General features: G+C 40.2%; 1 protein-coding gene and 1 pseudogene across 3 annotated transcripts in view; both read left to right on the top strand.

Annotated features, from left to right (window-relative positions):
* The window catches only part of BLOC1S6 (biogenesis of lysosomal organelles complex 1 subunit 6), a 90,664-nt gene that overhangs the window by 32,124 nt on the left and 49,062 nt on the right, over window positions 1–9,478 (top strand). The gene's annotated exons all lie outside the window — the stretch shown is intronic.
* LOC108530122 (non-histone chromosomal protein HMG-17 pseudogene) lies at window positions 7,277–7,720 on the top strand (annotated as a pseudogene).

Below are 9,478 nucleotides of genomic sequence, written 5' to 3'. Positions count from 1 at the left end.
TTTTTTTTTTTTTTTTTTTTTTTTTTTTTACAGAGTCTTGCTTTGTTGACCAGGTTGGAGTGCAGTGGTGCCATCTTGGCTCACTGTAGCCTCAACTTCTTGGGCTCAAGCAATCCTCCCACTTCAGCTTTCCAAGTAGTTGGTACTACAGGTGTGTGTCACTATGCTTGGCTAATTTTGGTTTATTTTTTGTAGAGATGACATCTCACTCTGTTGCCCAGGCTGGTCTCAAACTCCTGGGCTCAAGTGATCCTCCCATTATGGCCCCAAAGTGCTGGGATTATAAGCATGAGCCACGATGCCTGGCCTTCCTGCAGCACTCAGTATTCCAAGAGGTCTCCCATCCAAGCACTAACCAGGCCCAACTCTGCTTAGTTTCTGAGATCAGATAAGTTCCTTTTATTAAAAAAAAAAAAATAGAGCTTACTGACTATTTATGATAAAACTGGGTATTTAGATAAAGACTTCCAAAGAGATATCCTAAGCTTGAACTCTTACCCCAAATAGGGAACACCAGAGCTTCTTTGCTGTCATCTTGCCTGAGAAACTTCCTTGCACTGGGGCTACTGAGTCAACAACATTCTTCATAAAAGAATTTTCCTTTGGGAGTCTGAGGCCGGTGGATAATTGAGCTCAGGAGTTTGAGACCAGCCTGGCCACTTAGTGAAACTCTGTCTCTATAAAAAAATACAAAATTAGCCAGGTGTAGTGACAGGTGCCTGTAGTCCCAGATACTCAGGAGGTTGAACCTGGGAGATGGAGGTTGCAGTGAGCCAAGATTGTGCCATTGCACTCCAGCCTGGGTGACAGAGCAAGACTCCGTCTCAAAAAAAAGAATTTGGTAAGAATATTCATAGGTACTCACCGTTTCTCTTAGGTAAAGAGCTAAGAGTGGAATTCCTGGGTTATGGGATAGATATATGTTTAACTTGGTAGGAAATTGCTAATTTGTCTAAGTGTTTATATTGTTTTGCACCTCCATTAGGGAAGTATGAGTGATCATTCCTCATCTCACCAACATTTGGTATTGTCAGATGGGTTTTCTTTCATTTAATTTTGGTGAATTCTAATTTATCTGTTTTGTTGTTGTTGTTGTTGTTGTTGTTGCTGCTGGTGTTTTGGTATTGTATCTTAGAAATTGTTGGCTAATCCAAAGTCACAAAGATTTACACCTGTGTTTTCTCCCAAGCGTTTTATAGCTTTAGCTCTTACTTTTAGGTATATGATCCCCTGTGAGTTAACTTTTGTACATGATGTGAAGAAATGGTCCAAACTGATTCTTTTGCATGTGGATATCCAGATGTCCTAGGACCATTTGTTGTAAAGATGGTTCTTTCCTTACTGAGTTGCCTTGATCTCTTTGTGGAAAATCAGTTGACCATAAATGTATGGATTTATTTCTGGACTCAATTCGACTGATGTATATGCCTATCCTTATGCATAGTTTTAATTGTGGTAATTCACTGTAGTCTTAATTGTGACAATTCATCATAGTCTTAATTTGCATTTAATTGTATTTTCCTGATGACTAATAATCGCCCTAGAAAGATCCTTCTTACCCATGCCAGTCAATCCCTTTCCTCAGCCCCATTCCCCAGAGCCAGCCACTGTTTTGATTAGTTTCCACTGTAGATGAGTTTTAACCTGTTCAGAACCATTATATAAAAGGATTCACACAGTGTACACTTTTAGTATGGGCTTCTTTCACTCAGCCTGTTTTGAGATTTATCCATGTATGGTGTATATCATAGTTTGTTCCTTTCAGAAGAAATTTTACCACAAAGATTTTCAAATTTATCTCAACTTATTTCTTTTATTTAATTTGTATGTGAAAATTTTAGCCTATTTTTTACATTTCTCATCCAATTGCAGATTATTTTAAATTTACAGTTTTAGCTTTGCCCAGTTTTGGATCTCTAATGTTTTGCTTATTTCTGGTTTTGTCAAGCCCAGGCACTTAACTTCTGCTAATCCCTTGAAAGCTGTACCAGAGTCAAGGGCCATTTTCTTCCTTCTTTTAAAGCTCACATACATTGCCATTTTTTTATTAGCTGACGTGTGTGTTTATCCAAACATCTGATTTATTCCAGCTTTAGATTATATTTTGCATCTGAGTTATTAAAATACACATTTAGTTTACAATACCTAAAAGCATTTATCAAAATTTACTGAAGTTATTCATGGTATTTGGGGGGAAACACTATCTAAAAGGAAAAGGGACCCATGATTATTTATTTATTTATTTACTGCACTTGATTTTGAAGATGAGTCTGGAAGTGTTAGTTGCAAAGATATGCATTTGCTTCTCTGGCTACAAGAAAGAACAGAAATGCACAAAGAGGAGCAATGTGAAGAAGAAGAGGCGATGATCCCCAGACCGACCAAAGCCCGCACTCCGCTGTATCCTGCGCCCAGTGCCTATGTCCCACCACCGTCGCTGCCACCATGCCCGGGAGTAAGGCTGAAGGGGATGCTAAAGGAGATAAAGCCAAGGTGAGGTAGGAACCGCAGAGAAGATCCACAAGGTTGTCTGCTAAACCTGCTCCTGCAAAGTCAGAGCCCAAGCCTAAAAGGCCTCTGCAAAAAAGAGACAGAAGGTACCTAAAGAGAAAAGGTAAAAGCTGATGCTGGCAAGGAGGGGAATAACCCTGCAGAAAATAGAGATGCCAAAACAGACCAGGCACAGAAAGCTGAAGGTGCTGTNCTGAGTTCAAGTGATTCTTCTGCCTCAGCCTCCTGAGTAGCTGGGACTACAGGTGCGCACCACCACACACAGGTAATTTTTGTATTTTTAGTAGAGACAGGGTTTCACCTTATTTGCCAGGCAGATCTTGAAAACCTGACCTCATGATCCTCCCGCCTCAGCCTCCCAAAGTGCTGGGATTACACGCATGAGCCACTGTGCCCAGCCGATTACTTTCTGTCATGCGCGTCCGTGTGAAGAGACCACTAAACAGGCTTTGTATGAGCAATAAAGCTTTTTAATCATCTGGGTGCAGGTGGGCTGAGTCCGAAAAGAGAGTCAACAAAGGGAGACTGGGGTGGGGCCGTTTTATAGGATTTGGGAGGTAGTGGAAAATTATAGTCAAAGGGGTTTGTTCTCGGGTGGGCATGGGCGGGGTTCACAAGGTGCTCAGTGATGGAACTTCTGAGCCAGGAGAAGGAATTTCACAAGGTAATGTCATCAGTTAAGGCAAGAACCGGCCATTTTCACTTCTTTTGTGATTCTTCACTTGCTTCAGGCCGTCTGGATGTATACATGCAGGCTTGAGCTCAGAGGCCTGACACTTTCTATACTTCTATATATTGTCTGATTTTTTTCAAGGAGCATGTGCATTGAATATGAATGTATATGGACAATTCTGCAGGTTCAAAGCTAAAGTGATTCTGTGTGTTTTCCTTTTCTTTTTATGCCATGAAAGAGCCCACATGTGGTTGTATGGTGTTATGTATGAGAGTCAGGATCTTACACTGATTTGTAGTGAGGAAATCCACTGGTTCTCTGTTCCGTGGTATTGTTGCAGAAGGGAAGTTTATGAGTCAAATCACTCCACTCTTGTGCCTTAACGTCACCACAGAGCTGACCAAAAGTCTGACTCATGTTTCTTTTTATATTGTTAGATTTCCTTTCTCTGCTTGGTTTTGAGCATATGTCCCCAGAATGCATGGAATTTAAATCCCCAAATCTAGAATTAATATTTCATGACTGTAACAAGGTATCTGTCCCACACTTTGGAATTCTGGACTTTGGGTCTTGATTTACCCTGGTACTTATTAGAATCTTTTTGAGACCTTGGCAATGAAATTATTGACTTTGAGCCTTGGTATCTTCATCTGTATCATGAAGATGTTAATAATATTAATCCCACAGTATTATTGCCATGATCAAATGGGATAACCTCTATGAAAGCCTTTGAAAATTATAAGCAATATACAAATAAATATAACATACTATTATTTTATTAGTCCTAGTAACAAAAAGATACTTAATTCTCACTGACTACAGGGTTAGAGAATGAAGACTCCCTGCCTTACTTCTCCTTTCCATGCCGTGCAAAATGTTCCCCCAACTCCATCCCACAAAAAAAGATTTGCTTGGCAGTACAATTTTGATTGCTTGATGTTTCCATAGTGGTGTACCAAGAATCATAGGCAAGACAAGGAACTTGTAGCAAAATATTTCCTTGTTCTGTCCCCAGCCCAGATTTGTCCCCAGCAATACCAGGTTATTTATACCTTTTCTTCCCTTTATACTTGGCTCCTAGGAAAGCCAGGGCCCATGGCCTGTGCAGTGTTTTATTAAAGGGTCTTCCAGTAGGATTGTAATGGTTTTAAAAGGTGATCACAAATTCTTTGACATTTCTCCCATTGAGTGTGGGATCTATATTCCCTTCCTTTGAATCTGGGTGGATTCATGACTGCTTTGACTGATAGAGTATGGCAGAAGTGTTGCTATGTGAATTTCAAGCCTAAGTTACAGAAGACCATGCAGCCTCTGCCTTGTTAACTAGGACATTTGTTTATAGATTCTTGTCATCATAAAAAGTCCAGCTACCCCGAGCCACTGTGTTAGAGAGGCAATGTGTAGATGCTGTGATCAGTAATCCCTGTTTAGCCTGGTCTTCTAGCCAAGATATCAGAAATACGAGGGAAACCAGCTTGGACCCATCACACCACTCTGCATGCCAGATGAATGCCAAGTGTCCTCCACCGATGCCTCATGGAACAGAATTCTCCACCTGAGCTCTGCTTAAATTCATGACCTACAAAATTGTTTTGGGGTAGCTTGTTACATAATAATTGGTAACCAGAACAGGAACGATAACCCCGTTTTAGTTCAACTTTTGGACAGATTACGCATAATTATGGGGGTCAATTTATCTTTCTTTTTTCTTTCTTCACAGTGAATTTTTTTTTTTTTTTTTTTTTTTTTTTTTACAGAGTCTTGCTTTGTTGACCAGGTTGGAGTGCAGTGGTGCCATCTTGGCTCACTGTAGCCTCAACTTCTTGGGCTCAAGCAATCCTCCCACTTCAGCTTTCCAAGTAGTTGGTACTACAGGTGTGTGTCACTATGCTTGGCTAATTTTTGGTTTATTTTTTGTAGAGATGACATCTCACTCTGTTGCCCAGGCTGGTCTCAAACTCCTGGGCTCAAGTGATCCTCCCATTATGGCCCCCAAAGTGCTGGGATTATAAGCATGAGCCACGATGCCTGGCCTTCCTGCAGCACTCAGTATTCCAAGAGGTCTCCCATCCAAGCACTAACCAGGCCCAACTCTGCTTAGTTTCTGAGATCAGATAAGTTCCTTTTATTAAAAAAAAAAAAATAGAGCTTACTGACTATTTATGATAAAACTGGGTATTTAGATAAAGACTTCCAAAGAGATATCCTAAGCTTGAACTCTTACCCCAAATAGGGAACACCAGAGCTTCTTTGCTGTCATCTTGCCTGAGAAACTTCCTTGCACTGGGGCTACTGAGTCAACAACATTCTTCATAAAAAGAATTTTCCTTTGGGAGTCTGAGGCCGGTGGATAATTGAGCTCAGGAGTTTGAGACCAGCCTGGCCACTTAGTGAAACTCTGTCTCTATAAAAAAATACAAAAATTAGCCAGGTGTAGTGACAGGTGCCTGTAGTCCCAGATACTCAGGAGGTTGAACCTGGGAGATGGAGGTTGCAGTGAGCCAAGATTGTGCCATTGCACTCCAGCCTGGGTGACAGAGCAAGACTCCGTCTCAAAAAAAAGAATTTGGTAAGAATATTCATAGGTACTCACCGTTTCTCTTAGGTAAAGAGCTAAGAGTGGAATTCCTGGGTTATGGGATAGATATATGTTTAACTTGGTAGGAAATTGCTAATTTGTCTAAGTGTTTATATTGTTTTGCACCTCCATTAGGGAAGTATGAGTGATCATTCCTCATCTCACCAACATTTGGTATTGTCAGATGGGTTTTCTTTCATTTAATTTTGGTGAATTCTAATTTATCTGTTTTTGTTGTTGTTGTTGTTGTTGTTGTTGCTGCTGGTGTTTTTGGTATTGTATCTTAGAAATTGTTGGCTAATCCAAAGTCACAAAGATTTACACCTGTGTTTTCTCCCAAGCGTTTTATAGCTTTAGCTCTTACTTTTAGGTATATGATCCCCTGTGAGTTAACTTTTGTACATGATGTGAAGAAATGGTCCAAACTGATTCTTTTGCATGTGGATATCCAGATGTCCTAGGACCATTTGTTGTAAAGATGGTTCTTTCCTTACTGAGTTGCCTTGATCTCTTTGTGGAAAATCAGTTGACCATAAATGTATGGATTTATTTCTGGACTCAATTCGACTGATGTATATGCCTATCCTTATGCATAGTTTTAATTGTGGTAATTCACTGTAGTCTTAATTGTGACAATTCATCATAGTCTTAATTTGCATTTAATTGTATTTTCCTGATGACTAATAATCGCCCTAGAAAGATCCTTCTTACCCATGCCAGTCAATCCCTTTCCTCAGCCCCATTCCCCCAGAGCCAGCCACTGTTTTGATTAGTTTCCACTGTAGATGAGTTTTAACCTGTTCAGAACCATTATATAAAAGGATTCACACAGTGTACACTTTTTAGTATGGGCTTCTTTCACTCAGCCTGTTTTTGAGATTTATCCATGTATGGTGTATATCATAGTTTGTTCCTTTCAGAAGAAATTTTTACCACAAAGATTTTCAAATTTATCTCAACTTATTTCTTTTTATTTAATTTGTATGTGAAAAATTTTAGCCTATTTTTTACATTTCTCATCCAATTGCAGATTATTTTAAATTTACAGTTTTAGCTTTGCCCAGTTTTGGATCTCTAATGTTTTGCTTATTTCTGGTTTTTGTCAAGCCCAGGCACTTAACTTCTGCTAATCCCTTGAAAGCTGTACCAGAGTCAAGGGCCATTTTCTTCCTTCTTTTAAAGCTCACATACATTGCCATTTTTTTATTAGCTGACGTGTGTGTTTATCCAAACATCTGATTTATTCCAGCTTTAGATTATATTTTTGCATCTGAGTTATTAAAATACACATTTAGTTTACAATACCTAAAAGCATTTATCAAAAATTTACTGAAGTTATTCATGGTATTTGGGGGGAAACACTATCTAAAAGGAAAAGGGACCCATGATTATTTATTTATTTATTTACTGCACTTGATTTTGAAGATGAGTCTGGAAGTGTTAGTTGCAAAGATATGCATTTGCTTCTCTGGCTACAAGAAAGAACAGAAATGCACAAAGAGGAGCAATGTGAAGAAGAAGAGGCGATGATCCCCAGACCGACCAAAGCCCGCACTCCGCTGTATCCTGCGCCCAGTGCCTATGTCCCACCACCGTCGCTGCCACCATGCCCGGGAGTAAGGCTGAAGGGGATGCTAAAGGAGATAAAGCCAAGGTGAGGTAGGAACCGCAGAGAAGATCCACAAGGTTGTCTGCTAAACCTGCTCCTGCAAAGTCAGAGCCCAAGCCTAAAAAGGCCTCTGCAAAAAAGAGACAGAAGGTACCTAAAGAGAAAAAGGTAAAAGCTGATGCTGGCAAGGAGGGGAATAACCCTGCAGAAAATAGAGATGCCAAAACAGACCAGGCACAGAAAGCTGAAGGTGCTGTAGATGCCAAGTGAAGTGTGTGCATTTTTGATAACTGTGTACTTCTGGTGACTGTACAGTTTGAAATACTATTTTTTTATCAAGTTTTATCAAAATGCAGATTTTGTTTTGCTTTTTTTTTTGTTTTTTTTTTTTTTTTTTTTTAAGCTATGTTGTTAGTACACAGAACACTTAATTGTTGTTTTGGGGGGAAGGTCCATAGGTCCCTAATAGAAAGTCCCCGATGCTGGACTGATGTGGGGAAAACACCTTTTCCTTCTAGTTTTGAGAGACTTCCTCTTGGGCCCCAGGAGGAGGGATTCCCTGACTTTGACACACATGGCCACTTTGGTACAAAAGCCTTGTGGTATGAAAAAACAAATTCGTTTTTTATGTCCTCTTCTTTCTACCTTTCAGAATAGACTTAAATCCCTTAAACCCAGACATCTTCTGGGAGCTGACCTCCAATAACTGGTTACCAGTGTGTCAGACAATCTGGACTTTCCCCTCAACAGAGTAGTGGTTCCTGTTTCTAGGTTGGGGATCTTCAGATAAATTCTGTCATTTTCATTTCACTTCCTGAAAGCCAGGGTCGGCTCACGACAAGTTGTTAAACAGCATATGCTAAATGTGAAATGTCAACCCTCACTCTAAACTTTCCCTGTTCAGAGCATCAGAGGAAGACTTCATTGGGTGTCACAGTGGCTTTCTGATTTTTGGAAGTCCATTGAAGAAGGGAGTTTGAAAGTTATTGTATACTGTTAATGATTGTCTGCCCATGTTCTGCCCAAAATACCACGATTCTTTATGGAAATTAATAAAGCTGGATACAGTTTGGCTTGGGAAAAAGAAAGAAATGCACAAAGAAGGCAAAGTGAGCTTGTGCTGTTCTGAAGAATAACTTGAAGAAGAGTGAGTTTGTGGGATAGCCAGTCTCCTCACCTTTTCCTCCTTCACTCTTGAATTCTTGGTCTCCTCTGGCTCCTGTCTTTTTTGTCCTTTTTTTCCCCCCAAATAATACCTGCCTTGGGCAAAATTATCAAATCAACCCCCCTGCCAGTACTCCCTTTGCTGCCTGATTCTCCTCTTTTATTCCTCTGTGCAAGCCTCCTTATGCTGAACCTCCAACCCTCAGGGTTCAACCAGACAGACAAAACCAGCAGGAAATATACATTAAGAGAGTTTTTGCACAGAATTGGCTTGTGTGATGGTGGCAGCTTGCAAGACACCCTAGAAGAGCAGGCCTGGTCTCTTAGACACCAGCTGAAACTGTCAACTACAGAGAAATTTCTTCTTCTGCAGAGAAGCCTTAGTTCTGCAATTATAACCTTTCAACGGATTAAATCAGGCCCACTCAGATGATTTAGAATAATCTCTCTTACGTAAAGTCAACTGATTATGGATTTAATTCACATCAACAAATTACCTTCATTGAAACACCTAAATTAGTGTTTGATTGAGTAACAGGGGACTGTAGTCTAGCCAAACTGACACATAGAGCTGACCATCACACTCTATTTCCTACAGGAGTTGGCTTTCACATACTGGCTCAACTGGTAACTAAAATGTAGCTGATAGAAGCTGAATGCTCAGGAGTAGTTTTGTTTTATGAAGAAATCTTCAAGAAACAATATGAAATAAAAATAGCAAAGGTATGTGTGGGGTGGGGTACCTATTCAAAAGGCAAGAACTGCTCACAGGCATGGTCACCCTTTCTCACTGTCCCCTCAATCTCCCGAAATATCAGCCATTCCGAATCTTTTATGTTATCTCTACGTAGTCCTCTACCACCCCCACCAATGTACCCACCCAACAGCTCTTGACCAGCACCTCTAGGTTTCCTCCCATGAAAACACCTTGAGATCTACACCT

The sequence above is a fragment of the Rhinopithecus bieti genome, unplaced genomic scaffold (genome assembly GCF_001698545.2).
Source record: "Rhinopithecus bieti isolate Rb0 unplaced genomic scaffold, ASM169854v2 scaffold_6945, whole genome shotgun sequence".
Classification (NCBI taxonomy): Eukaryota; Metazoa; Chordata; class Mammalia; order Primates; family Cercopithecidae; genus Rhinopithecus; species Rhinopithecus bieti.
The sequence above is the reverse complement of the archived record's forward strand: the minus strand, read 5'-3'. Positions and strand labels throughout refer to the sequence as shown.